Source organism: Miniopterus schreibersii (genome assembly GCF_964146895.1).
Source record: "Miniopterus schreibersii genome assembly, chromosome: 1".
In the NCBI taxonomy this organism is placed as follows: domain Eukaryota; kingdom Metazoa; phylum Chordata; class Mammalia; order Chiroptera; family Miniopteridae; genus Miniopterus; species Miniopterus schreibersii.
In genome coordinates, this window is record NC_138101.1 from 33,209,864 (window position 1) to 33,235,056 (window position 25,193).

The window sequence follows — 25,193 nt, forward strand, 5'->3', positions numbered from 1 at the left end:
GTTAATTGCATTGTTAAAACGCTATTTGCTAGAATTTATTATTGCTCATGCCTCCATTTCCCATAAAAGGGTCCTGTCTCCAGTTCCAATTCCCTTCCCATTGGCTGAAGTCCCCAAGAAGGAAAAGCATGGAAAGGACACTTTTGGATGGCTCACTGGTTAAAGAACTGAGATGCATAATTGAATGCAGGGGGATAGACTACACATATGCATGTAGTTCAACTCTTCTGAGCTTTCTCTCTGAATCTTTCAGGGCCATATGTTTGTAGGGTATACATATTTGCTTTCTCTTGAATTCAGTAAGCTCCCAGCCTCTCTGGGGATGTCTCTGACTGGGGAGAACAACTTAATTCAAGAGAGCAAAAGGTGAGCAGGGTGTATATTAGGAAACATTTGACTGCAGATCTATGCCATATTTTCTAATTATTTGAGCACTATAAGTTTGACTCCTGCTTTATCTTAATTGATTCAGAAGTTGAGAGGTAAATACAAGGTATTATGATACATTTTCTAATGTCCAATACTATTTTTTGACAATAACCACTAGTATTACTTTTCTAAAATGATAAACTGTTTCATTTTTTAATGGCTTTGAATCCCAGAAATAATTTGGACATTGGTAATAACAGCATTATTTGTTGTTATATTTTCAGCATCAATTTGTGAAAAATATTTAGAGTTTGTTACTCTAAAGTATAAAATTATCTGTATAACATCTTGTAAGCAGCTGTTAATCAGAATTTGAGTCTACAGCTTCCACTATAATTAAAGAAAAGCTAGATAATTAAATAAAAGGAATATTAAATAGTAAAACAGTAGAGAAATGGAGATAACCCATAATGTCCTCCCCACTTCAGAACCTTGCCAAGAAATTCCTAGTCAATGGCTTTTAGTAAACATTCCATACTGAAAAACCAATTTATTTGAAAGGGAGAGTTCTTAATTATAATATAATTAAAACAGAATGTCCAATAATATTAGGATATCCAGATGCTGTTCATTTTCAAAAGAAAGCAAAAACAAACAAGCACCCTAAAAGCAAAACAAAACCCATATGCAGTGATGTAAAGTCAGAAGATCTATATCACAGGAAGGCATGGTGTAGATTTATATTTGTTAAAAAGAAAAAAACAGTTTGAAAAAGATCTGTTCAGATCACACTTGGCTTTAATGATGAGAAAGAAACCCATTGGATAAATGATCAAGTCCTACATGTTTATTAATAATTTACATAAGTTTTAAGTTTGATAATCTATCTATAGCCATACATTTTCAAGTGGAAAGTAAAAAAAGTCTTTGTAAACAAATAAAAGAAAATGTGTTTTTGCCACCTGAAAAAAATGACTGCACATTAAGACTTCTTACCCAAATAATGGTAAATATTTCTACATGTCAAATGAATCAAGGAACATGGAAGATCAGCATAAGTCAAGCTTGAAGAGAAATGAACTATATATATAAACACTTAGCTATTTCATAGGGTGAGGGCTTGTGATTCCCCTGGAGTTCTATACCAATAATGCTTCACCTGAATTCAAAGTGAGTATGTCTAATCCAGTATTGGGCATTCCTAGAAAAATAAATTCTCCATATAATACTTCTAAAGAATTTACTAAAACAAATCCTTTACTTTGTATACCCCACTGTTAAAAAGTGCTATATATGTGTGCATGTATATATATCCAATTATCTGTATAACTAAATTTTATAATTTTATAGTTATAACTAAATTTTTGTAATAAAGGAATAAAATTCATTGCTACTAAACACTGGTTAAGGAAAACAAATGCATCTACTCAATATAAAACATTTATGGACAAGTCACAAAATACTTCATGAGAACTGGGAAGCAAAAAAATATCTGAATATGTGAAAGCTAGCAATGACTTTTAAAAATGAAAATAACATGTTAAGAATAGGTTCAATATAAGAATAAAACTAGAGGCTTGCTGTTCAAAAAAAATTTAAATGTTTACAACTCAGACAATACAAAAAGATATTATGTAGAATACAAAATTTGGGGTAAAATATTGTCAAAAATAATTTAAATAACTCTGTGTCATGACATGAGGCAATTTTGGAAGAAATGTCTTAATTCAAAGCTTTATTTTCTTCTTCTACAAATGATACATGTATTGGGGGGTTATAAGAATTAAATGACAAAAATTGTCTAACTTAGAGGAAGTTCTCAATAAATGAAGGGGAAATGTAAAACTAAAAGGAACTGTAAACCCAGTTCCCTTCCCAAGTCCTAGAAATTTCTATCAGAGTGAAACATACATAATAAATTCTAAGTGGCTTTTAATGATATTTATGAAATGGTATTTTAGGTATGTCTTAATGATAAATCTGAACAGTTGAGGTCGGGGTGGGCGGGTGGGTGGGGAGAGATTAACCAAAGACTTTATATGCATACATGCATAACCCATGGACACAGGCCACACAGTGGTGAAGGCCGGGGGGGGGGGGTATGGGGTAGAAGGGGTCAATGGGGAAAAAAGGGACATCTGTAATACTTTCAACAATAAAATAAATTAAAAAAATAAACAGCTTATATTCCATGATGATCATATCTAGCAGTAGACATTTAAGGGGAAGTAATATTTGGATATATCAAGAATAGCAAGTTAATTTTCTGATACTTTCCTATTTAATAAACTTTAACTTAGCATTTTACAAATTCTTGCTTATATGTCTCAAGCAACATCAATTTGAAATAAAATGCTCACCTTATAAGAGAGCAGATATTTTAATATCATCCTCCCATCATATATTATAAAAATCTTACACATTACATTCTCAAGTATTGTATTTTAACATTTTATTTTGAAGTCACTCTTTTGAAATACAATGAAGGACAACACTGGCATAAAGTGCATCCTAACTTAAACTAGATTGGATATAAAAGTTAAATATTTGTCAATGGAGTTCTAAATATTCAGATAAGTTCAACTATTCATTTAATAACTATATTCTTCTGCCCTTTCAAAAAATATAGTCAGCACTGTTACAGACATAATTGTAGCCAAGAGATGATGCACTGTAAAAACACAGGATCATTCCAAAAGAAGAGAATACATCTAAAAAAACTGTGCTTGAGACATTTTCATTTATTTCAAGGCTTTTAAATGAAAGCATAGAAACACATTCCCCCTAAGGCTTTAAGCAGGATAGCCTGGATCATTTCATTCCCACAAGCTCTATTTCTTGAATGGCTTTCGCATGTAAGCAGGACAACATCCGCAATTGCCTTCAAATATGTTTCCGAATGCCTCATGGGAACAAAGAGGAGGGGGGAAGCTACAGCCCATGAACACCAGAGACCAGCATTCATGTATTTAAAGTTATTTTTAAAGACCGTGCCTACAAAATACAGCATGCATTGATAATTTGGCAACTGTCTAGTCAATGTAATAAAAAACAAAGCCAAAATTCAGGATAAAATGCCAGCTCAGAAGCCTGTGTGTGATAATTGCCAGGCTGCTTTGTGACCTTGTGATTTGTAGATCAGATCACAGACCAACATATTTAAAATTTATTTCTCATGGGTTCTGCTTTCAGGAACATAGAGGAGATTAATTTTTTCCTATTCTTCTAATTAAGTAAACCTAATAACCTCAACATTATGTAAAAAACATAAGATTTTCAAATATGGAGAGAAAATAGGTAGATTGGATAGGAAACTCAAAAAATTGACATGCTGGTGGGTTGCCTTGGATCTCTTTCTGCTTCATGCATCCTGGACTTGGAGCTAAAGACACCAGTCCACTGAAACACCAACAGGCACAGATAATAAAAGCCCCAGCAAAAACCTTTTCTTTCTAGCCAAGGAAATAGGTGGTGGGAAGCCTAGAAGGACAGAAAAACTTTTAAACAATAGCTGTCTTCCTACACCAAACACCCCCAATTTATTCTTTTAATCTGTGGTCCCATCCAACCCATATTATCTAAGGCCAAGTGGGAAACCTAGACTTCAGTCCCTGCCCGGTTATAACTAGGCACCTATGAAAGCTAATTTCATTTGTGAACTTGACTGGCCATGGGTGTGTCCAGAAATTTGGTCAAACATTATTCTGGGTGTGTCTGGTATGTGAGGGTATTTCTGGATGATATTAATATTTTAATTGGTAGACTGTGTAAAGCAGATATCCTTTCCCAATGTGAATGGGACACATCTAATCACCTGAAAGCCTGAAAAGAACAAAAAGCCTGACTGTGAGTAACATCTCCTGCAGCTGGTACATTAGTTTTTCCTGTCTTTGGCCTCAAACTGAAACAAGTGCTCTTCCTCAGTCATAAGCATGCCTGCTTTTGAACAGGACCTACAACATCAACTCTCTGAGGCCTTTGGACTCAGGTTGGAACTACACCACTGGCTCTCCTGGGAATCTAGCTTGATAACTGTAAACCTTGGGATTTTTCAACCACATGATTATGTGAGCCAATATCGTATAACAAAACCTCTCTCTCTCTCTCTCTCTCTCTCTTTCTCTCTCTCTCTCTCTCTATATATATATATATACACATATATATGCATGCACACATATATAATCTCAAGAAAATAGATGTGTGTGTGTGTGTGTGTAATTATATATATATTATTTCCCCCTCTCTGGAGAATCCTGAATAATACAACACCCCAATTTCCCCTGCAGGCAGTAGGGTGGTGTCAGAAAAGGCTAATTAGGGAGTCAGAACTTTCATCTTCACAAGGCAGTAATGAGCCCCTTTCCTGTGGTGTCAGTGGAGACAAAAAGGAAGCCTGAATGTCCACCACTACTAGGCAATAACAAGTTGCTCCTATTACTCACTTTGAGGTGATGTCAGAAGGCTTTGTGGAGAATCAGGACTTGCACTACCACTGCCAATTAATGAGGCCACTACCCAACTGTGGTGTAATGAAAACTGTGTGGAGTTCAGTAACAAGGTGCTCCTAGCCATCCCAGCCAGAGGGATACCACTGGAAGTCTTCAATAGAGATGTCACTAGTGGGAGCCATAATTCTCACACACACCCAGCAGTAAGAGGGGTCTTCTCCTCAGGGGGTCAATGGGTCCTGATTAAGGAACCTAGACTTCTATATCCAGTAAAAACACAGTCCCCCACTCCCCACCATCTTGTTTCAAAGTGTTTTCAAAGGAAACCAGCCAAAATAGAGGTACAAATAAGACTCCGGCCTCATAATATAATAGTCAAAATGTTCAAGTTCCAATGAAAATCATGTGTCACAAAAAAACAGAAAGATCTAAATTTGAATGAAGGCCCTGGACAGGTAGCTCAGTTGGTTAGAGAGTTGTCTCGATATGCTAAGGCTGTGGGTTTGATCCCCAGTCAGGGAAAATAGAAGAATCAACCAATGAGCCAACGAATGCATAAATAAATAGAACAATAAATTGATGATTCTCAGTCTCTCTCTAAAAAACAAACAAAAAATCAATCAATAAAAAGAAACAGAATGAAAAAAGACAGTGAATAGATGTAACTACCAATAAGACAGAGCTATTAGAATTATCTGACAAAAATATTAAAGCAGTTGTTATTAAAATGTTTCAAAGGTCAATTTCAAACACATTTGAACAAAAGAAATATAGAACATCTTAGAAAATAAATAAAAAAGTGAACAAAATATAAAGAAGAACTAAGTGGAAATTCTAGAATTAAAAAATACAATTGATATATTAAAAACACAGTGTATGGGCTCAAGACCATAATGCCAGGAACAGAAGAAAAATTATTTAAATTGGATAAAGAATTGTAAAAAATTACCCAGTCTCATAAAAAAAGGAAATAGACTAAAAAATAAATGAACAGAGCTCCTAGAACCAGTGGGACTATAAGAATACACAAAAAATATATCATTGGAGTCCTGGGAGAGGAGAAAGAAAGTGAGGTTGCAAAAGTATTTAGAAAGACTAATGACTGAAATGTTCACAAACTTGGCAAATTACATTCACCTACAGATGTAAGAAGCAAAGTGAACACCAAACTGAATAGCTGGAAGAAATCCATATCAAGGCATAGTCAAAGTCATAGTCATAGTCAAATTTCTGAAATAAAAAGACAAAGGAAAAAATATTGAAAGTAGCAAGAGAGAATCAATTTATCTAAATGGGAAAACACTTCAAATGGCAATTGATTTCCCAGCAGAAACCATGAAGAACGCAGGAAGTGGCACACAAGAAGGTAAAAAACAAACAAAATCCCTACCAACTCAACATCCAATATCCAGCATAAATACCCTTCAGGAATATAACAAAAATTGAAGCATTCCCAGATGAATGAAAACTAAGAGAATCTGTTGCCAACATATCTACCCTAAATAGAATGACTAAAGAAAGCACCCTAAAGAAAGAAAAAAAATTAAGGAAAATATCTTAGAATATCAGAAAGGAAGAAAGAATACAGTGAGCAAAAAGGTGAATAAATACAATAGACTTTCCTTCTAGTGAGTCTTCTGAATTATGTTTGACAGTTGAAAAAAAAATTATGACACTGTCTTATTTGCTTCTAAATATATGTAGAAAATATATTTAAATCAATTATATAAAAAACAGAAGTTAAGATACATAAAGGGAGGTAAGTTTTCTGCACCTAAACTAGAAAAATAATTATCCCAGTAGACTGGAATAAGTTATACATCACAACACCTACAGCAATCACTAAGCAAGTCATACAAAGAGATACACTTGAAAACACTACAGATAAATCAAGATGGAATTTTAAAGATGTTTTAGGCCCGGGCGAGCGTGGCTCAGTGGTTGAGCGTCGACCTGGGATCCAGGCGATCAGGGTTCGATTCCTGGTCAGGGCACATGCCCGAGTTGCGGGATCGATCAATGACTCTCTCATCATTGATGTTTCTATCTCTCTCTCTCTCCCTCTCCTTTCCTCTCTCTGAAATCAATAAAGATATATTTAAAAATAAATAAATTAAAAAAAAAAAAAAAAAAAAAGATGTTTCAGTACCCTACAGAAAGGCAGGGAAAAGTGAATGGATAATCAAAAAAAGAAAAAAAAAAACACACACAGACAACAAAAAATAAAAATTGCAGACATAATCTATAACATATCAAGAATTATATTACTGAAAATTAACTATATACACCATTTAAAGCACAGAGATTGGCAGAGTAGATCAATACACATGATCTCACCATGTCAGTAAGAACGTCACTTCAAATATAACATCAGCATATTGAAAGTAAAAATATAGAAATATAGTCAGTAATATTGTAATAATTATGTATGCTGTCAAATGAGTACTAGACTTGTTGGGGTGATCACTTAGTAAGCGTTAAGGGTACACAATATTTTTGTTGTGTATTAATTTTTACAACTACATGTGGCTCTGCAATTATCTCAAAATTAAAATTTTAATTATAAATAAAATGCATACAAATATTTTTGAAACAAAATATATTGGTAATAAAAATCTCTAAGTTTGTGGCTCATATTTTATAATTTCATGTCACAGTCTCCAAAGATTTTTCCATATTATAAGCTCTTTCAAATAATTTATTTCTACTCAGAAATGAACCATGATGATTAAACTAGAAGGTAAAGTGGTTAATACTGGCACCAATACTTCTGCAACGACAAAAAATAGAGCAGGTCCCTCATTATACAAGTCTGTTTTTATATCATGTAAGTCTGATTATTGGACTGAATTATTGCCTTGTTTTGTTTTAAATAGGATGAAATTATTGCTTTAACACTTTGTAAAATATTCTTTAACCATTTTAGTACTAAATTCAAAGAATAGGAAGTGATTTCTGAGTACTCTAAAGAGTTCAGGATTCATGGGCTAAACCCTAGTACAGCACTGATTAATCACTACCTATTAATACATTTTGTCAATAAATACAGATCATAATGTTTATGAAAACTATTCAATTATTCTACTTCTTTCGCATAATAATAATGATAGTGATAATTATAGCTTAATATTTCCAGTACAACTAGGTGCAGATTCTAACTATTTCACCTTACATCAAAAATACTTCAACTTCTACCATTTTATATATATTTTGTGCATAATATTTCATACACACTTAATAGTACATAAAATTTAGGAATATATCCTAGCTGATGTTAGGGAAAAACCAAAAATTCATTATTATTTCACTAAGATTTTACTCAATAAACATTTACTATTTATATATGATGTGAAACCGATCATAAACAAGGAAACAATTATGCCAACCAATGAAGTGCTCTTTCAGGTTCAGCAATCTTACCACTCATTCCCCTATACTAGGAGTATATTCTTACAATTCACTTTAACTTGAAATAACCATATTTAAAGGATTCCTGACAGAGTGAGGTCAGCAAGATAGCCAAAAAGAAGTCCCTGGTTTGTATCCCCCACCAACAAAAATAATTTGGCATCCATCTAGGGACAAATGTGCTTTCTGAGAGCCACAGGGGTCCACAAAGAAGTTTGTGAGTTCCCTGCAGTCAGGAAGGGGGGAGCCATTTAGAAGACTTTGCACCCAAGCTTCAAACTTGCTAATCACAGCCCCATCTGTAGACCCAGAAACAATCAGGTACTGGCTGCAGCCCCATTTGGCTTTAGTTCGGTCATAATTACCACACAGCAAGGAGTCTGGGAGGATTCTGGCTCACCCGTATGTTGGGTAATAGGCATACAAATCTTGAGGGGTGGTGGACTCTGAAGTGTCCTTTACTGTGAGTGGCAGAATGGTACCAGGCATTAGACCTGTGGGGTCAGGCTGGACCTGGGTTTAGCAACCTTGTTACTTGAGTTCTGGCTAGGAAAGAATTCAGAGCCAAGACTCAAACTATAAGAGGACATTTATTTATAAAATCACAGAGGTAGAAGAAGTAATTTGTAGAAGAAATGGGCTTAGGAAACAAGTTATGGAGGCAAAAGAAGGACCTTTGGATCTTGGGAGTGAGGAAGGTAGTGGTAACTCACCTGGGGGGAGGGAGAGTGAGCTGGGTCCTTCTGGGTCCTCCGTCCTAAGGGTTTCGGGGCAGAGATTTTAGGGGAGGTCCCAGGGGAAGATCTCAATAGAATATTCAGCAGCTTTCCAGGTGTTTCCTTTCAGGGTCTAGGCCTCCACTGATTTATTGGTCAGCACCAGGGCAGAGAGTCATTATCCAATGCAGCTGGTCCTGAGGTCAGCCATGAGGCCACTTGTCTGGTTTTGCTACTTTTCTCGGCCTGGAGCTGAAATACAACTGAGGCCTAGATATTATCTCTTGGGAAGGAAGGTCAGGGGGTCCAAAGGCATGACCAGTGACATGCTAGGGGAGGAAAGGCCACCTTGGGGGTGAGGTCCCACCCTAAAATTGTCCTTTGCTAGGCATTCAGGGTTTTCACCCTGGTGACCTTCTTTACCTAGCCCATCATCCTTGCTCTGCTCATGTCTGTCTAACTGCCTACGACACCTTGAGCTATTTTGACCCTTCTTGGCCATGGCCTGTGGGCCCTGGAGAACAAGGAATTAGACTATAACTCTTAGATAGGAGAACATTTATGGAAGTCCAGGAGTTGAGGGGAGAAGTTCCAGCACACCCTTGTATCAAAATAAATAAATAAATAAATAAATAAATCCAAGACTAGTCACTTTGAAGAGGGTAGGAGGAACTGTTTGTCTTAACCCATGCCACACCTCATTTCATGTTCCAAGTAGGCACAGCTCCAGCTCCACCTGCGGAGAGACCCTAGCCTTTGTTTTCTCCCAGAAAGAAACAGAGCATGTGTGGCATGCTGCCACAAGGACCAGTTTCTCTCTTGCCCCTCAGAGTTACCTGTCAAAGGGACAAGGATCTTACTGACTTTGTCACAGACTCCATCAGAGGCCCTCTCACCTGCTGCTGGGATGCCTGGCCTGGGAATCCCGGACAGGCCCACCTGCACCTCCAGCCTCCACAGCCTCACCCACACAACCCTCACTTGCTGGCAGGGCCTTACGAGCCCTCCCGTCTGCATGGAGAGCCAGCGTTGGTAGACAGCTAGTGAGTATGTGCAGAAAGCCTGGAAGTCTAGGGCACAGCAAGGCAATTATCCTTAATAATATGCCTGAAATTTTCTGAAGAATTAGATCCTAAATGTTCTCAACACTCACACATGCATGCATGAACACGGTAATTGTGTGAAATGATAGAACTGTTAACTAACCCTACTGTGGTAATTGTTTTAAAGTTTACATCAAGTCATGTTATATATCAGAATTAATAAAGAGGTGGTTTTAGCAACTTTAAGATCACTCAAAGCAAATGGTGAAGATCTGTTTACAATAACAGCATAATTTTGAAGGATAGCAATACATATTTCATCATATATATTTTATCTTGAATCAAACAGTTTTAAAAAATGTATTTTCACATAATCTGACCATTAAACTTATGATACCATAATAATTGTAATTGGGAGGAAATTGTGATTAACATGGTACTTTTTTTCCAGAATGAGTCTTAATTGCAATAATTATTTGAAAGTAATATTTAATGTGGGAGATATATGGAAAAATTATGAAAATTCTTGCTCAAGGAAATTAAATTCTGATTAAGTAATTTACTACATATCATAGGGTCCTAATTCCTTACAATCTAAATTTAAAATATACATTGCACAAGATACTAAAGACGATGAGCATATGTAAATTAAAAAGAATTTGACTGTACTATAATTCTATGTACAAAAATTCTATCACCTCTGTACCAAACATGTAAGTCAATAAACTTAGCAAAGGAAATTTCCTTGAGAATAATATACAAAGTGGGGCAAAAGTAAGTCTACAGTTGTTCGTATGGAAAATAATACAATAATTAATAAGTTATAATACAAGAATAAACTGCATTTTGTGTACTCACAACTGTAAACCTACTTTTGCCCAACCCTTTATATACACACATACATATATACACATACACACAAATCCATATGTATTTGAAAATAAAATATATAAAGCTATTCATGTTTTTAGTAGATATCTGCAATTTATATCTATTATAATTAAGGCATCCCTAAAGAAATAAAGTGAGCTGAAAATTAACTACATAGTGCAGAGTTGTTTAGTTATGAAGACAAAGCACCAATATTGCCGATATAACTAATCAGAGTAGGTAACACTTAATACGCATGAGTATTATGTTGGACAAACCTCTTTGCCCTTCCCTTTCTGTATTAGGTGACGCTCAAAGAAAGGACACTTACTAAGCTTTAGAAATGAGATACGCTGAAAACAGGACAAGAATCCACAAAATAGAAACCACTGACCGAAGAGACATTTTTTCATTTCATGTCCCTCTTTCATTCCCACGTTTGTTTGCATTTATTTTAAAGCATCTCCCTTGTTTCCTTTAATCCGTTCACTCGGCTAACTTCATCATCAGGGGATTTGCGTCTCTCGGCCACTAGGAGCTTACTTTCCTTTCCCTCAGCACCCTCGCTGCCCAGGCCGGTCCTCGGCAGTGGGGGGCCCTGTCACAGGGGATCAGCGGGCTCAGAGCGTGGGAACAGCTTCCTGACAGAGGGGCTCCAGCTCCCCACGGCCACCTGCAGCCTGGAGGGCCACTGCTCCGCTAAGGTCCAAGCCTCTTACTATACAATCAAGCTCACTCAGTCCCTGTGCCTTAGGCCCAGGTAAGGCTGTGTGTTGGACGGCTTGGGACAAAGGTCTCTCTGGGCCACATGTTGAGCCATGAAGAGTTCCAGTGTTCCTCTGGGACCTCCCCGCAGGGTGGAGCCGCCTGTGTGCCACCCTCCGCAGGATGCTGTGAAGGACCTGCAAGGCGACGGCAGGGCGAAAGGGAAAGGCAGCCGCTGACAGGCGCAAAAACCATGGGCCGGACACATCCTGCGCTGGCCGCTGAGCCCTGGCAGCTGGCCGGGAGCTAAGACGCCACTGCAAGGCCCGAGGGCAGCCTGGCAGAGGAGGCGCCCGTGACCGTGGGAACTGAGCAGCACGCTGCCGGGGGACGAGCCCTGGCTGTGTTGTGATCGTGCCTCTGCCACAAAGCCCCGCACACCTTTGCACAAGGCATGCAACAGGCTCGACCTCCTGGAGCCTGTTATTTAATGAAGGAAATCTAGAGAAGAACTTTTGTTTCCTTCCAGAATCCCATGGTAAGAAATGTCACTGAGTTTACTTATCCCAAATGTTTTCATCACTATCCTGTCGCTGGAGACCAGTTGGAATTTAAGGAACAGGGAGCAAATACACAAAGGACTGTTAAAACAAGGAGAAAACACACCACAGGATACAAGGCAAAATAAATGTCATTTCTTCAGAAATGTTCCTAACAGGAAAATGACAACTAGAAGGTAGAGTGGCTGTAACTAGATGATGTCAGTATCTGCAAGAAGATACTGAGTTTGTTTTTGTTTTTTAAAATATGTCTTTATTGATTTCAGAGAGAGGAGGGGAGAGGGAGAGAGAGAGAAACATCAATGATGAGAGTCACTGATCGGCTGCCTCCTGCACGCCCCCAGCTGGGGGTCGAGCCCACAACCCGGGCATGTGCCCTGACCAGGAATCGAACCCCAGTCCCCTGGATCCTAGGTCGATGCTCAACCTCTGAGCCCCACCGGCCAGGCAAGAAGATCCCGATTTTGGATGGAGATGCCTTCTTGCACCTCACCAGGTCATCTTGTCATCTGTAGCTACTTTCTTTTTTTGAATTCTGAAGATATTAAAAGAAAGAAAATTTGCTGCCACCTCTTGGGGGGAGGGGAGAACAGACGCACGATCCTTGAATATTTTTCTTTTTATCATCCTTTTTAACTATTATAGGTCTAATTATTTATGATGAGAAACTTGTGATTGCTGAATTTTTCAGTATCAAATGTACCTTTTGCATGGCCTAGAAGGCAGACATAACATATAAAAAGCATAGAGCTGCAAATGTTGGAAAATCCATTAATTTTCATTTTCGTTTTCTGCTAGATAGAAATAAACAGAAATCTCAGCAGGAACATGCTTTTCATAGAAATAAGCTGAGCATGAAGTAGTGAAAAGAAGACCTGCTTCCAACAGAAGCTAAGTGGTAAGAGCAAATGAAGTTGATTTTGATTATGAATAAACCAATTTAGTGCAAGATAAATTCCAGAGATATTTTATTTTGTGGACAACATTAATCCAAGCAAAATCTATAAATGTGAGCCACATCTCTATAAAATAAAAATATCAAAAAAAATCATTTAATTTGGGGGGAAATTTTAGACAAGGGAAAAGATTCATCAACTCTGAAACGTAGTAAAACTTTACATAAACACATTGACACAGCAGTTTTAAGAAATATGAGTTATTTGATAATGACATGAAGAACAGTTCTCAGCAAATGAGATATTACTTTCTGTGGTACATTTTTTCTTTAGTAAAATAATTGGTTTCTAAGTCAATGCATTTCCAAACAGTAATTAATGAGAACTACTGACAGTGGAGATAGGAGAAAATGATATTCATGGGCAAAGTATGGGAGAAATTAGTTCACTATCTCTACTTATGGGATAAATTGTTAGTTATTTAAAGTGGGGGGGATGTAAAGAAAAGAAAGCATATATCTTTCTGAGCATGACATCATCATACTGGCCTATCTAAATAGGAAGGAGAGCCAGGATGAAAGCACATTTCATTTTTATGTTATTAATAGAATGAGTTATATAATGAAAGAAAGATTGAATATCAGAGTAGTTGGCTGATTCCAAGTAATTCTAAGTTACAAAACCCATCAGAATTACCTTCAAAATTTATTTGTAAATTTTGCCATACACTTGTGTGCTGTTATATACTGAGATATATGTTCGGAGATCCTGAAAAATCTATTATTTCTAATCTAAATGACTCATGTTTTATTGAATTATCAATATGCAGTATATTTATAAAGCTCTACAATGAGTTTGAAATTTCAAAGAGAATGTTTCAACATACATTATGTCTATTATTTTTTAAAATATAAATGCTTAAAAATGTAGAAGAAAAATATAAAATATACTTGAAATTTATTTATTTGTTAAATCCCTGCCTTCTTTTAATTGAAGTAGAAAGAACCTGAATAAATAAAAAGTGGCTAATTTTAAATTATTGAGTGCTTTGCTCACAAGTCAAGCAACGCACCTCAGTGATAAGAACTTTTTATAGTTCATCCAGAAAAATGGTAGAAAGCTATAAATAAGCTGTTGCCATCTTTAGGCTGCAATAAAATTACACTATTTCTTTTCCATTCACTATGTGTGTAGTGTCATTTTTCTAGGTATCTTTTTAAGTGTGTCCTCAAATTTTATCCCCATTGTGTAAGTGAAAAACAAATACACAGATATGTTTACTGAAAAGATATATTAATTATTATACTAATTATAAATTAGCATGCTCTGCCAGACTTAAACCTTCTCATGCCTTATTTTGAGGGTTCAAATAACCGGAAGAAATTGTATAGTTAAGGATTTTGGATAAAATCAGGAAATTTACCAATATAAGTAATTTAAACAGGAGCCTCTGAACTTAAAGTTGAAAACAAAAAAAAGTTTTTCATGAAAAAATATTATGGCTAAGTTGTTTTTTTCTTATGAAGAGGGAAGAAATTAGTGACAGGAAGACTGAAGGAAGGGAGAGAGGGAAGGAGGGAGGGAGGGAGGGAGGGAGGGAGGGGACCATTATTCTTGCTTCAACAGGTTTTATTTTAAATATCAAACAGGTATCTGAGGATGACAACCTTGTGTGTCCGTAACACTGACCTTTAGGACACATTTTACAAATGAGAAAAAAATCATGAGAAGCTAAGATATTAGGGAAGGCCAGTATGAAACGTTAGTTTTCTCTTCTGAATAAATAACTATAGAAATGTGTGATAACTATAGGAAGGCCCGAGCGAGTGTGGTATGCTCGCATTAAAACCCTTTCCAAGTGATGTGCACCCGGAGCCGGAGCACCTGTGTTAGAGGAAACGCCAAGGAGCTTCAAGGACGGTCACGACTGCACCTTAACCGAGCTGAAGGGCAAGCGCCCCTCGGGCTGCGGCGCCCCCGGAGGCCTTCCTGCGCGCGGCGGCGCCGTGACGCTGCGGGTCCTGGGCTCACCTGGTTGCCCGTCTGCGGACCGCACGCGGCGAGGGCCACGGATGCAAGCGCAGCGTCTTGGCTCCGCCCGGGTGACCCAGGCTGAAAGGGCTGACACAGTGTCAACCCGCTGTCCTTTCACTTTTGCTGCAGAAGCAGCAGAAAGTGTTTGTAAAAATTGTGTATGTTCAAAGCGTCCCTTTACATTTTCATAAATATACAGAGGAGAGGGATGCATGAACTGTGAATGGTATATTCTTTTGTACAGTGGAAGATACATCACAATCACCAGCCATGGCATTTTTGTAGCCTCTGAGCTTTCCTCTAATTCAAGCACAGGTTATACAGATGCAAACACACACACACACACATAAAGGTATATTCAAAATAGTGGTCAATGATATGGGAACCCAGGGAATAAATGTAAAAAGAAATTTATAGATTTATAAGAAACATCAAATTTTAAGGACATTGGAACTACAAAATGAAAGAGTTATGCTACGCTTTTAAGGAGAGGAATTAATTTCCAGAAAGAAATAATCCTCCAAAATTAATATATAAATATAATACTCTATTGATAATCTCTGAGGATACTTTTCTAGATTCTAATATTACTAAGGAAGTCTACAATTCCATTAAACAAGAAAATATGAAGGAAAGCAAGAATTATGGATGATTGATTTTATAAGTTACCGAATTTTTTTTAAAGCCACTATAATTCAGTGGGGAACGGGGGTTTATGTATTAATGAGCTCATCTTAATCGATTATCATTCTGAAAGCAAAAATACATTTTCCAATTTTTTTTCACTGCTATAAGTACATGATTGTCAACATAGCAGAGATTTAAATGCAAATAAAAATGATAATAATAAATGAGACAAAGAAAATTAGAGAAAATATAGAATGCTTAAAAAAAAAAAAACATGGAATGTAGATCACCGCCAAACCAGAAAGTAAATCCATGATAATGAAGAAAAGGTAGGCATGCTTAGCAGTATAAAAGATTTTATTGTAGGGCAAAATTTACATCAATCGGAATCAAAAGGCAAATGACAGATGTTAAAAATATTTGCAACCAATAAGAAGTAAAATTACAATTCTCAATTTTTAATAGCTTAAGTAATAAGAGAAATATAGCCTAGAGAAAAGTCTGAAAAGTATATGAATAGGAAATTCACCACGAATGTTAAGAAAAGGTGCACATCTTCAGTATCAGTGAAGAAAATGCGAATTAAGCCCTGGCTGGCCTAGCTCAGTTGGTTGGATCAGCGTCCTGTTCAGGGTCAGTAGGCAACCAATTGATGTTTCTCTCTCCCTCTCTCTTTCTCTCTTTCTTTCTTTCTCTCTCTCTCTCATCAATAAAAAAACATATCCTTCCATGAGGGTTAAAAAAAAGAAAATGCAAGTTAAAATAACATGGCAGATTGACAAGAGAATGCCTTCCAATGCTAAGGAGAATGTAGGTACTCTCATAGGTTGCTAAGCAGTTCTTAACTGCCATGCCCTTTCGGAAAAATATAATATCTACCAAAATTTAAAAACACTCATAATATTTCATTTCATTACGTGAAAATTTGAGATGTTAGCCTATAGAAATGAAATAACAAAATCATTTTTGTGCAAATCTGTACATATATATGTGTGTGTGTATGTATATATATATATATATATATATATATGAATGTATTTTTCTAAAGATGAAATATATTTATTTATATATCATGGAATTCCTTCCATGATGTTGGTACACAAGTTGTTTCTTGACTGAATTAGTGATTATTTTTAATGTGGGTATATTTCAACAACTAATTTACATTGAGGATATGTTTGAGCACACTTTCAGAATATATATTAAAATTGATGAAATTATATATTGGAGGCAATGTAAATATTTTCTGAAATTCAAATGTTAGCTATATATTTTTATAAGGAGATTAGTACAAATTTACTGTATAAATTAGTTTAATTGAATTCTACAAATAGTTAATCCAGATTGCCACACAACTAATTTGGCAGTCAAATATGTATATTCTATTCTCATTGATGCTGTTATACCAGTCTGTAAAAAAAAATAATTCTCACTAAGTATAAGTGATTTACATAATCATAACTGTATCTCATTTTATTAGGTTAATATAATTTCTTAAATTGTGAATATTGGAAAGCTATTGAGATAATCTCAAGGTGCTTAAACTTTTGCTAATGTATCCCTTTCATTTCAGCATTTTCCAATTCAACTATGTTCCTATAAATCTCTTAAAAATAACACAAGCAAACAAGCAAACTCCAAATGGGCTGGTTTTATGGTATCAACATTTCAAAGAAGGGAAAGACATTAGTAAGTATCTCTTTTGAATTTATTACTTTATAAAATAAGATACTCAACTGTAGCACCAAGCATAAAATTTTTTCTAAACACTCATTAAAATTCTGCTAAGGTTAATTAAAGGAAACACGTATGAGGTTATATAAATGATTAACAGGAGAGCTAAGAATCTAAATTATATTATCCTATCCAAAAGTCCAGATTGTCTGTGTTCCTCCATTGTTCATGATCACAATAATTACCTGGCGTATTTGTTAAAAGGAATGTCCCTAAACCACTTTACTGGAGACTTCAACGGATTCTGCACCTGTTTATTACTGTGACCAAGGGTTTGCGGGGAAATGAACAATAGGGTTCCAGTCAACACACTGGGATATTGCCAAACTTTAAATTTAACCGAATAGATATACAAATCAGTTATCAGTTGCATCTATTCTGTCTGCAGTATTTCTCCTCCACTCATTCTTTCTCTGTAGAGAACACCCAACACAGATTTACCCGTTTTTCTGTTTGCTTGTTTTTTAAGCCAGGAGCACTATGAACATTAGGCTTTCCCTTTCGACTCTCCTCAGAGTTAATATCCGTATCTCCTCCTCTAAGATTCGTAACTCTTCAATCAAACAAAAACTCACTTCTGCTGCTTAATGGGCTGGATGCACTTATTTTAACTAATAGGCCTAAGGAAACATTTTATTTAACATATTTTAAATGTGTGTTGACCCATAGATTAAACAAAACTTTGAGTCTATTAAAGTCATCAAACCTCTCAACAAAGAATTAAGAACATATCCAATAAACATATATTAAACTGTCCATTCATTTATCTCAATTGATTCTGGAAGACTTGTGTGACTTTTATTAGCACAGTAAGAAAATCCTGTGCTATTACTAATATAAATATATATATACATATATCTATATCTATCATCTATCTGTCTATCTATCTATCTATCTATCTATCATCTATCATCTATCTATATCTATCATCTATCTATCTATATCTATCATCTATCTATCTATCTATCATCTATCTATATCTATCTATCTATCTATCTATCTATCTATCTATCTATCTATCTATCTATCATCTATCATCTATCTATATCTATTTATCTATCTATCTATCTATCTATCTATCTATCTATCTATCATCTATCTATCTATCATCTATCTATCTATCTATCTATCTATCTATCTATCTATCTATCATCTATCTATCATCTATCTATCTATCTATCTATCTATCTATCTATCTATCTATCTATCTATCTATCTATCATCTATCATCTATCATCTATCTATCTATACTAATATATATATATATATTAGTATGATATAAACATAGGGTAAGGAATAGTGCCGCCAGAAGTTAATTCAAATTTTGCAACAACTGGTAAGGCGGTTGACGTGGACAGTCAGAACAGGCAACACGCAAAGGCACCTGGGCGAACCACCCTGGTGCGTGTCCAGTTTGGGGGCATAGGAAGAGTTAATGGGCCAGGCCCCCTGCTGGATGTTCAAATCAATTACAGTTGATTACAATTCAGTGAGCTAGATATTAGCATAATAAAGACCTGAGGTCAATCTTATATCTTCTACTCGTTATTGGCAAGATTTTTCATGAAAGATAATTAAGATCTGTGGACTTCAATTATCTTTTCTATAAATAAGGTAAAAAGATATTTGTTTTGAAGATTTACTATGAAAATTAAACAAAATTTCTCTTCTGAGCTTAAGGTCCATAAATGTAGCTCAAGCTAAAACTATCTACAAATGTATTCTTGTAGATGAAATCTATCGTTAAATTAATTTGTTTTTCATTTGTTTGGGTTTTTTCCTTCCTTAATTTGTTTCTTTGCAATGAATTTTCTGGAATAAAAGCTGACTGATCATATTATGATGTTTTTATGAACGGTTGGATTCAATATGCCAATATATTATTTTGCATATTCTACTTGTAGTTATAAGTAACTATAAATTTGAATTATTTTTCTTGTTAGGACATTTAGTTCATGCTGAAGTCCAACTGTTACTTTAATCTAAAATATTCATAAGGAAATTACCTTTTCTTTAATTGGCAAATAGAAATCAGCTGTTAAAACATTGGTGTTCAATCTTTCTTTTCAAGGTGGAACTTTAATTTCCTTTCTTATCTCTTCATTGGTATTTGCCTATTTGAGTTTGTAACTTTTCTTATGCAAATTAATTAGTTTGTATTTGCTAGAAAGTAATAATTTTCTCTCAATTGTCTAGTGGATTACCATTACATATCATATAGTATTGTCTTACAATTTTAACTTTTTTATTGGTAGGTATGTTTATCTTTTTCTATTTATGAGTTTAAGTTAAGGTGCTGTAGGGAACAAGTAAAACAATTAAAGAGAAATCTGGATAATCAAATAATCTTTTTAAACAGGTATGACATATTAATACAACTTTTATCATTGCTTATTAATAACTGTGGAACAAATTGTGAAAAATTTTATGGATGTGATAAAAAATTTTAAATGGAAGATACAAAGGGAAAAGATAAGTAGAAAAATAAACAAAGTGTCAAAATTTAGTAATTATGCATAGACCTCTATAACCCCAAGGTTTCCTTATTACTCACAGTTATCTTTTTGGATCCCTTGAGGCCCAGCAGTTTTCTCAGTATAGTGGCCTCTCTCAAAGGGATGACTAAGAGACTGACAAAGACAAAACTCTCTGTAAATGTATATTCGGTCTTATTAAACCGTAACATTTAGAATTTTATTATTGTATAATGCATTTAACCTAAGAAGTACACATTGGCAGTTACAATAGTCACAGGGATATAAAGTACAGCATAGGGAAGGCAGTCAATAATGTAATAACCATGTATGAAGACAGGTGGGTTAGACTTGTCAGGGGGATCACTTGGTAAATTATAAATGTCTAATCATATGCCGTACACCAGAAACTAATATAATATTGAATGTCAACTGTAATTAAATTTTTAAAAAAATTTTTAGGATAGAAAAGAAATAAAATCATGAAGATAAGATAGGCCCAGGTCTTGTTACGTCAGCAGCTCAACAATATCCTGGAGACCCACTTCCTTTCAGTATTTTTCCTCAGCCATCCTTAGGATAAGGCTTTTCCTGACAGCTGTAGTTCTAACTTTAACCCGCATCGGAATTACCTGGAGGGCTTGTTACACCAGAGAGTTTCTGCTTTAGTGGGTGGGTGGGTGGGAGAGTGGGTGCCAGGTTTTGCATTTGTAGCATGTTTCCGGGCAATGGTGATGCTGCTGGGGAAACCATAATTTGAGAAACAGTCTTAGACTGACTCCCCTCAAAGCCCCCAAAATAGCTGGAAACCTTTCAGGCTTTTAATTCAGATTACAGTATCTTCAGGCAGAAAATAAAGTATCCCATTTTAGAAACAATTTTTTTTTTTTTCCAGAAGACATCAGGTTACCGGTCCTAATTTATTTTTTAGAATTTTGCCATATGTTCAAACTAAGCCGAGGTCTTTGCAAGATGACTGAGTTTACTAGTATTTGGACCCATCAAGATTCACCATCTGGGGTTCTCCTAAAGACCTCAATCACTTATAAGACAATAAAAAAGTTTTATAAGTCACACAAATGAGTAGAATGACTGTGGATAGGAAATTAACAAAGCATTTAAATAACAAAAAAACTATTGTAAATATTGTTTGTTTTTTTGCATAAATTAAACTGCCGAAACTTTATTGGCCTTTTAAAAAATAAATTTGATGTTATCACTTAGTTCTATTATTTTTTATAATGCATTAGTTATAACTTCCCAATTATTTTATTTACTTTGTAGTCTATTGGTTCAATTTGTCAATTTATATATTTAACATAAAATTATAATCTGATTATTATAATAAATAAGCTTTCAGTGAAAATTATTTCTCTAAATGCATTCTATCTTGATTCCCATAGGTTTATTGAATTCCTTTGTTTTTCATTTCCTGGTTTATATATAATTACTGTCCTTTATTTTTTATTTTTGGAATGACCATATAATTGTTCTAATTGTTATTTTATTTTTCAATTACAGTCCACACTTAATATTATATTAGTCTCAGGTGTACAGCATGGTGGTTAGACAATTATATAATTTAAGATGTGATTCCCCCTGATTAGTCTAGTGTCCACCTGGCACCATACAAAGATACTGCAATATTATTGACTATATTCCCTATGCTGTACTTTATCTCACCATAACTGTTTTGTAACTACCAATTTGTACTTTTTAATATTTTCACCTTTTTCACCCAGTCTCTCCCCTCCCCCCCCATTATCTGGCAACCGTCAGTTTATTCTCTGTATCTGTGAGTCTGTTTCTGTTTTGTTTCTTCGTTTATTTTGTTCTTTCGATTCTACATGTAAGTGAAACTGTATGGTATTTTTGTCTTTCTCTGTCTGACTTATTTCATTTAGCAGAATACCCTCTAGGTCCTTCCACGTTGTCACAAATGGTAAGATTTAATTCTTTTTATGCCCAACTAATATTCCATTTTATATATGTACCACTTCATTTTTATCTACTTGTCTATTGATGGGCACTTGGGTTACTTCCATATGTGGGCTATGGTAAATAACAATTGCTTTACATTTCTGATATTTTTAAGAAAAATTTAGAGTTTTTCTTAATTTTTAAATATAAATTTCTTTGCTCATGTTTCTACTCTTTCTGTTTTATTGAATTAGACCATATAAAATACTTAGCCTCTTGGAACTAAAGGAGTATCTTTGTAAAAAAGTAAACAATAGATTTTTGTAAGTGATATATGGGTAAAAGAAAAAAGTTTTCCTTTTCTACAGAGAACAAAATTACATATATGTAATGTTTGTAAACACGTACACATTTAATCCTTTTGATGACACATTTTTCAAATCCTTTGTTATTACTGCTTTAGGTACTGAAACAGGATCTATTAAATCATCCACTAAACTTTTATGAAATTATCCTTGCATTGCAAACTAATTTTTATTTATTAACTTGACTTCTTGTCATTGGTTCATAAGCAATTAGTGTCTTTTTGTGGATTTTAAATTTTGTAAGTATGTGTCCCTCTTTCTCCCATATAATGCTTTTAGCCCTTAGTTCTAGTTTGTCTAATATTTATGTTGCTATATATGCTTTCTTAATTTTCATTTGATTAGCATATATTTTTTTCAAGCTTTCGTTTTCATGTTTTTAATTAAGTAATTAATTTAGTTTGTTTCTTATAAATGATACCTAGCTTATTGTGTTTTTTCCATTGCACTAATCTTATTATGAGCTGATTTTATAATTCTAGTCTTAGGACTCAAATAGTTCCTTTTTCTCCTGCAGAGAGCATAGCTCACAAAGCATGAGCCAAAACATGACCATCCATCATCTCTCACTATCCTGAGAGCCAGAAGAAGAATAACTTTTTATAGCTAAAGTTGGAGTAGTGTTAAATATTCTCACCCCTCAGGTGGTTGAAACACATACTGATAATTTAGTTAATCTCATAGATCCCCAAGGGAATTATGCTCTTCCTTACATTTCAGAAAAGGGCATTGGAGACTAAATTCAAACTTGATGTGTTATAATCAAGTTCCAGTAGCAGTTCGTAGGAAGCCTCGGGGCCTCAGTAATTTAGAGGGTAGCCTGATGACCGTGGGCTTACACAAAGGCGGGGACTGCCGGTCCCTGCGAAGGCCAGTCATCACCACCAGGGCCCGTATCACTGGGGCTCTTTAAATTCTTGCCCAGGCACCCCCAAAGCAAATGGCACCCTAGCCAAGACACCCAGTCTGACAACGCCTGTGCTTTGAGAAGGGATCCAGCCACTCTACCTTCAGGATAATAACTGGCATTTGATGTTCCTCTCTCTCATACCTACTTCTTGGTTACATTTCTACTATTCATGTTTTACCTTTCCTAGTTCTTAAGATCTGTTCTGCTTTTCAATTTTGCCTGATCCTTTCCTTTCGTATTAATAATAAATCAAGCCATTTTTCTTTAGTCTTTTAAATCATACTCTCACCAGATGATTTATTCACCAACAGGTTTTCCATCCGAATGAAACATTTTGAAAACTTTTACCTGGCTGCCTCAACCCCCTCCAACGCGAGATCTTCATTTAGAATCATTTTACTTCCCTGATTTTACCTCTGGAGGTATCCCCCAAATAACAGAGGCATGGACACGTGGAACAGACTGAGAGCGATCAGAGGGGAGGGGCGAGGGGGACTGGATGAACGCAGGTGAAGGGGCTGGCTGAAGAGTATATGCAGGACCCCCACAGACAGTGCGCTGCCGGCCAGAGGGAAGGGGCGCAGGCTGCTGAGAGGGTGGGCAAAGGGGAAGGCGGGCTGGGGACAACTGGAATAGTGTCAGCAATCAAAGTAAAGTTAACTAAACAAAATATAACGTCTTACTTCTAGAGTATTACATATTTTTCTTACATATTTTATCTTTTGTTTTAATAATAATTATTAAATTATTTTACCTGCAGTATTACCATCTCTCTGAATATAACTAGTGTAAGACTCTTTGTTAGCTACTGTTTGCCTAATATATGTTGCATGTCAAGGTATCTGCACTGATGCAGTTGATATTTTATTAGAGTACAAAGGAGTTAATATTTTCTGAATTCTCCCATGTCTAAATATGTAGCACTTTGATTTGGACGGTGAAGAGACATAGTGACTTGGTAGAGAATTCTGAAATTGCTGTCATTTTCTCTCAGTAGTGTGTAGATATTCTTCCACTATCATTAGCTTCTAGGGTAGCAGACAAAATATCTGCAACTAAAGTTTTATTTGGTTCTGGAGGTCGGGAAGATATCTGTTCATCCTGGAGAAACAGGGATATTACTGTTATGTATATGAGTAAGTCTTCAAAATTAATTTTTCTACAAATTATTGATTTTTTGAAACTAAATTATTTCTTCAGCTCAGGGAAATTCTCTTATTTTTAACTACCATCTTTGTGATATTTTTGTGATATAATTCCTATTACTTGCATATGAGATTTCCTTCGCAAATTCTCCTTATCTTCTACTTTCGCCCATGAATAGCATTTCCATGGGATTTCTTTGTTTCAGAAAACCTTTGTGCATATTTGTTAGCTTTCTCATTATTTTTTTGTTGTTAATTATATCATGACGAAATCTTGTGTTTTTTCATTTAATCTCCTTCAATGAGAGCCTGTTGTTCAGATTATCCACCTTGAACATCCATCTTCATTGTTCATGGTAACATGTTTCCTTAATTGGGCTATGATTATTTTATCTTCTTAATCATGATTTTAGGTTCAATAAACCCCAGTGCATTCTTTTAGGAATCCTTTCTCAGTGGTCAACTAATGAAAAGTATGTGTGGTGGATTCTTCTCTAGCGAGAGGTGGGGAAAAGGCTGGCAGAGACTTATTCTGTTGAAGAATCTCATGTCCCAAGCCTTTCTAGTGCATATCAAAGGTCTTTCTCCAAGCAGTGAGACTAGAGACCATCAGCCCACAAGAGCAGTTCACCTTCAAGTCAGCTGGAGTCAGCAGAATCTAGTAGGTCCCCCACAGTCACACCCAGCCAAGTTGCAGGCACAGTTGGTCCCTTTCTGGTGGAACTTACTGGCCTCTGAGCCTTCAGACAATCTTGATGTGCTAATTATTTGCCTCCAATATGAAAGAAAGGCCCAGTCTCTCATCTGCTCTGTACCCTACTCTTGCATTCCAAACCTGCCCTCTGCCCACCAGGTGCTAGTAGCACCTACTCCCTAGTTGTGAAAACCAAAAAGTCTTCAGACAGTGTCAAATGTCCCTTTCGGGGAGAAATTGTCCTTAACTAAGAACCATTGCTCTAGTATTCTTCA